Source organism: Oncorhynchus kisutch, unplaced genomic scaffold (assembly GCF_002021735.2).
Source record: "Oncorhynchus kisutch isolate 150728-3 unplaced genomic scaffold, Okis_V2 scaffold770, whole genome shotgun sequence".
NCBI lineage: Eukaryota > Metazoa > Chordata > Actinopteri > Salmoniformes > Salmonidae > Oncorhynchus > Oncorhynchus kisutch.
The window spans coordinates 144,989-150,988 of record NW_022262715.1 but is presented as its reverse complement, the minus strand read 5'-3'; the positions used below and the strand labels follow the sequence as shown (position 1 = coordinate 150,988).

The window sequence follows — 6,000 nt, the reverse complement described above, 5'->3', positions numbered from 1 at the left end:
GACTGGATTGAGTGACTTCACCTGCAGTTCACCTATAATGCATAAAATGCTGGACATACAGGCTTGGTTAACAAACAGTTTCTCATGTTTTATCTGATTCTATCTTTAACTTCTATGCCCATTTGTTAACTACATTTTAAAAAAATATTAGTTTCTTATCCAATAGGCCCCATCCTATCCTAGACCACAATTTACCTACCCCCCTTTTGATACCTGGCTATGCCCAGGTAACAACCTTACCTACTCTAAATAATGACTTAGGTAAGATTAGTATATTATCCTTCTGTTCTGACATTATCATGTAGGAGCGCCCCTTTAAATTTCCCACATGTCCAATTCTCCCTTTTGTCTCCACTCAGTGACTGTTATCTACACACTCCGTTATCTTTGCTCGTCCTGGCTCCCTTCTAAAACTTCTCCTCTCTGCTCTCCAACCGTCAAGGTCTCTGCAGTGCGGGGGAGGGCTCATCTGTCTGCCTTTTCCCATGTTTCCACATTTTAACTAAATGTCTCACTGTTTGGCTTTATCTAAACTCATGGATTTTTATTTTTTGAAAAACATGTCTATGGTGGCAATTACTAAAGTCTTTATATAGGTTAAGTAAACTCCACTATAATTAAGTTACCTTAAAAAATTAAATTTAAAAAAAAATATATATTTTTATAAAACAGTATTACCCATGACCACAAATGTATTATTCAAATGGCACCCCCTTGTGGCTGATCAGACCACCCGAGAGAGCCATGAAATCCGGTCACGGGTTACACCATCCCCCCACATTCGTGTTCCATACCATATTAGACATATTAAAGAACCCTTTATCCTTAAAATAAAATAAAAATCGCTTGTGTAATTAAAACTCATAAAATAAACTCATAAAGGTTCCATATGTGAGCGTGCCTCTTTAAAATATCATGTCTCTGGGAACATGGAAATCCCCTTAACCCAAACATTTACTACAAAAACAAAACCTAATAATTATGATAATCCCCTCAAACTCAAATAATTTGTCTCGATGTTTCATGTCTTATTCGTGTTTCTCCAAATTTTCTCCCAAAAATACTTCTTAAATACCCAGCCATTAGACAGACACACACAACTGTGATAAATGTGCACTGTCCCTTTAACATAAAAACCTCAGCCTGCAATCCACTCTGCGGGCCTTTCATAGTTCTCCATAATGAAAACAGATTCTAATGTTAGTATACCTTGACCTCCTGTTTAATTTCAATGATGTTATCTGAACAATCAAACCAAAATCAATACCCGGGAAGTACTTGTGTAAATGAATTAAAATAACTAAATAATTTGGTTAGAACACCACTCCAGTCTTACATCGACCACACCCTTCGCCCCGTACCTAGTGTACAGCTTATCTATTACTCAGTGGCTCAATTCATGTTTAACGTAAGTATGTTCAGATGTTGATTATGTAATTCTACAACATTAGTATAGTTCAAACCTCATAATATAAATCCGCAAAAAGAATTTTGCGTTAATAGAGTTTAACACTCTTTCCAACAGTCATGCACCCCCCTCAATATTCTATGATATAACTCTCATCAGCAAGCCTGCGACTTTTTCAACATTCTCACCGGTTCCAGCTCCAACTGAAACACCTCATGTACCACACTCGCTTTGTCCCCGACCTCATTCATATCGATATTAGTCCCCGACTGAATATCAAGCGTGTTTCATGCACAGGATTTGATTCTTGCAAATCTTCATTTACGCCAGTAAGCAGACCAGTGGGAGACGCAATGGCCCCGCCTTCTGTTCATTCTCTGTTTGGTCCCTTGGTTCTTAAATACATGGCTTTTATTTCTTTCAACTTCCTTGTCTCTGGCCTCCTGCTACGTCCCTCTCAACTCACGTTCCATTGTTTTCAGCTGGGCCCCTGTTGGCGGCCACCCCCCTAGATAACCTGCTTGTGTCCATCTTAACTTCAATCCCTCCCAAACTTTCTTTATAGGCGTCCATCGTTCCTTTCCCCCTGATCTATATTTAATTTTTTGTTCTAGGAACTCATTAAACCTCAGCTTTGGAGTATTGGGGTTCGCCATTGTGAATTTGCTTTAAACGTAATTTAATTTAATTCAATCGGAATTTAATCGTAGTTTTAATCGAAATTCTCTCCTTCTATCTGAATATAGTTAGCATATACTTCGCCCGACGTTGATTAATGCCCACGAGGTATTCGAAGAGACACTATTGCTCGTGCTCTGCCTTATCTCAGAGCTTCTCCTTCGTATATTCAGGTTGAGAAAAACCGCATGGGCTGGTATAGCATTTGTGGAGCGCACAACCAAGGGATCTATTCGACTATTTAGTCTCAATATTTAAATATTATATTCAGATATTATTTCAATTATACATCAGTCATTTCATTCCTGATTATACATTTATACATGTACCTATTAACATAGGTACATAGGTACAATATAGAAGTTTCGGATTTATCCAATATCCCTTATTATAATTCTCTCTCTCTCCCTCTATCTAACCACCAACAATCTTAATGGAAACAATTACAACCACATTGCATTTTAACATAACATAACATAAACAGTTACAAATAGACAAAACAAGACAAAACAGCACGTTATATCTCTGACCCCTGAAAGCCGATCCTTATCAGTGAATTTCTATCAGACTGAGCCGTACCGGACCACAGGATAAAATTACAACTTATCCCCATCGGCGCCAGATTTGAAGAATAGTAATTAGCTATCCCCTACTGATCTCTATTCCTGATCCCTATCGAGCTGACCCCTATCAGAATTATTACACATGTCCGACCCCTATCGGTGAATCTCTATCAGACTGAGCCGTACCGGGTCACGGGATAAAATTACAATTTATCCCCTTCGGCGCCAGATTTGAAGAATAGTAATTAGCTATCCCCTACTGATCTCTATTCCCGACCCCTATCGGAACTAACACACATGTCCGACCCCTATCGGTGAATCTCTATCAGACTGAGCCGTACCGGGCCACAGGATAAAATTACAATTTATCCCCCTCGGTGCCAGATTTGAAGAATAGTAATTAGCTATCCCCTACTGATCTCTATTCCCGACCCCTATCGGAACTAACACACATGTCCGACCCCTATCGGTGAATCTCTATCAGACTGAGCCGTACCGGGCCACAGGATAAAATTACAATTTATCCCCCTCGGTGCCAGATTTGAAGAATAGTAATTAGCTATCCCCTACTGATCTCTATTCCCGACCCCTATCGGAACTAACACACATGTCCGACCCCTATCGGTGAATCTCTATCAGACTGAGCCGTACCGGGCCACAGGATAAAATTACAATTTATCCCCCTCGGTGCCAGATTTGAAGAATAGTAATTAGCTATCCCCTACTGATCTCTATTCCCGACCCCTATCGGAACTAACAAAGACAAAACAGTGATCACTCATCATTGAAAGCTAGCAGACTGTGCTGACCGGACTGATATCTCATCAATGATTTAAATCACACCGGCCGTCGCCGGTTCGTTACTACATATGTTCACATACACTGTTATTTCGACTCGTCAGCAAATTATAAATTTACACAAGAATTCATACTTACTCGGAAAAACTGATAAAAATTTGGACAGACTATTCGACAATATGCAAAGTTTGATTTAACAGGCTTTTGCTTACCTTATTTTTATATGGTGCACCTTGAAATCAGTTTTCCGAGTTGAGCAGAATTGTTGCCCTCCCCCGAAAGTCTTCACCCGTCTTTCTTATTTATTTAATGAATCGTCCTTTCCCCAACTCGCCTTCTCCACACCCAAATCAACTCACTTCGACTGGATCGTTAGTAAACTATACTCTGCTACCATTTCTGTTAGTAATTTGGTATGTAGACGGACGAGTCGGTCAAGGATCGATTCAGACAAGGTGGTAAATTGTATGACAAGCTACAGTTTATTCAGAGTGAAGATATCTAGAACAGCGTAATTACGGCTCTCCCGCTGGTTCGTACGGAAGCGCAGACGAAGAAGAGCCCGATACAATCAGTACACCACTTATATATAGAACAGAAAGTAGGTTGATTCTGGAAGATCGGATCTTTGGATTGGTTCAGCTGGGGTGTAGTCTGTAGTCTTCCGCCATTGGCTCAGTTGTCTGTCCGTCATCGTAGAATCCTCTTCAGGTATTCAACGTTCAGCTACAACGGAGATCATGTGTGTGTGCGCTGGTTTTGGCCATTAGTGTAATGCGGGAGCTATCCTGTAGGGGACCCCACAGGCTCACCTCTGAGTGGTAGCCCTTTATCAACAATAGTTTGGTCACCTACATAAGAATTAGCATTTCTCTACAGGAACATAAAACTTTATTGAAAATGTTGGCCAAAATCCGTCTCGTTCCGCCTTCTCCCATTTGCCCTCCAGTGGGCTTCCTCTCAGTCCCACATGGAAACGCCAAGCAGAGTACCCAGTCTAGCTATAACGTTAAAACTAACGTGAACGACGCTGGACCAATTGTAGGACTCCCAATCACGGCCGGATGTGATACAGCCTGGAATCGAGCCGATGACTGTAGTGACGACTCTTACACTGACATCAGTGCCTTAGACAACTCGAATCCAATCCAACTGCTGAAGCTCTGTTCACCACCCGACAAAAGTATAGCTAACCAATTACCGTTTAATCAGGTACTGTCCAAATATGTTATACATTACTGATAAAGATGTTAGCCACTTTTGGTAGCTTCAGCTCAATCCGCTTTCTGTTGAAAAAACAAAACTCGGTAGCTTGAGTTAACATTTTTTCCCCCAATTTATAGACGATGGACATACGGAACAGAAGATGCAACTCAACAGACACGGTTGTTGTATTTGTAGCAGTAAGTGAATAGTTTGTGTTTACAATGATTGATCATCTCGCTACATGGTAGATGGGTTGGCTGCCAACGATGTGCGCTCCTCAGCCTGTTGTGGTTCTGGTTGGCCAGACTGCTCGCCAGAGAGACACTGTCATGGGAGGAATCATACAGGGCTTATTTCAGCATGTTTCATCTTGTTATTGATACCATGTTGTCTTTTGAGGTGTTTTGACTGATTTCATGTCAACGCAAATGTATTTAAAAAAAAAAGAAAGTGTGATAACTTGCTCACCGTCAACTGTAATGATGTATTTGAAACAACAAGTGGTCATTGTGCAAATGTTGTTTTGTTTTTTTCTTCCAATAAACATCGGAGACGAAATATAGTTTCCACGTTAACAATCTAAGACATCTGTTTTGGTTGCACGCATTTTGTTGCCAAAGCGACAGCAGGAGAACACCGGTTATTGAGGTAAATGAAGGAGAAGACAGTTGAATGTTAAATCGGGTTTAAGATGGGAGTGAACTGCTAATATCATTAAGGAACAGAAATGATCTCAGATTTAAACATGATTTAGTTCATATTCTGTGTGTGTGTCTGTTCAGATTACTCCATAGTTCTGCTGTGTTCTGTACTATAGGAGATACAGGAAAGCAAAACAGAGCGAGAACATAGAGAGAAGGGGAGGCCGACACAAAGACAAACACGACATATTCCTATCAAGACAGAATGTAGTCCTTGCTAAACATTACTTCTCAAAACAAATATGCCGCGACTGCCACATCCTGTGTGAATAAACAGCGGTGAGCGATCTCTCTTAAAGATATAAACGCTTATGGGAAAGAGTGAAGTCATAGGTTCGCACCTAGTTTAATGTCTAATCTTTATGGATGGGCTAACATCCTAGAATTGTGTAATATAACTCACAAACATTGTGAATATTTAGTTGGGGGAAAGGACGGTATGCTGGTATGTACAGGGAGGGGTGTGTTGGGAGTATTTGTTTCTGTAACTAGTTTGGTAGAAATAACGTCCTGTAGCTAATCGACCTTGGAATCTGATGTATTACCACAAACACGATAAAAGCGTGACTTAAGGGTGTTGGGTACCTGCGTCTGTACATATTATCCCCCCATTAGTTAGCAGTAATGTGCCCCCCCCATTAGTTAG

General features: G+C 40.6%; 1 long non-coding RNA gene across 1 annotated transcript; it reads left to right on the top strand.

Annotated features, from left to right (window-relative positions):
- The first annotated feature begins 4,331 nt into the window (after window positions 1-4,331).
- On the top strand, window positions 4,332-5,236 carry LOC116361903 (uncharacterized). The gene is made up of 2 exons (XR_004207679.1): window positions 4,332-4,659; window positions 4,791-5,236. It is a non-coding gene; the product is annotated as an uncharacterized LOC116361903 (long non-coding RNA).
- The last annotated feature ends 764 nt before the right edge of the window (window positions 5,237-6,000 follow it).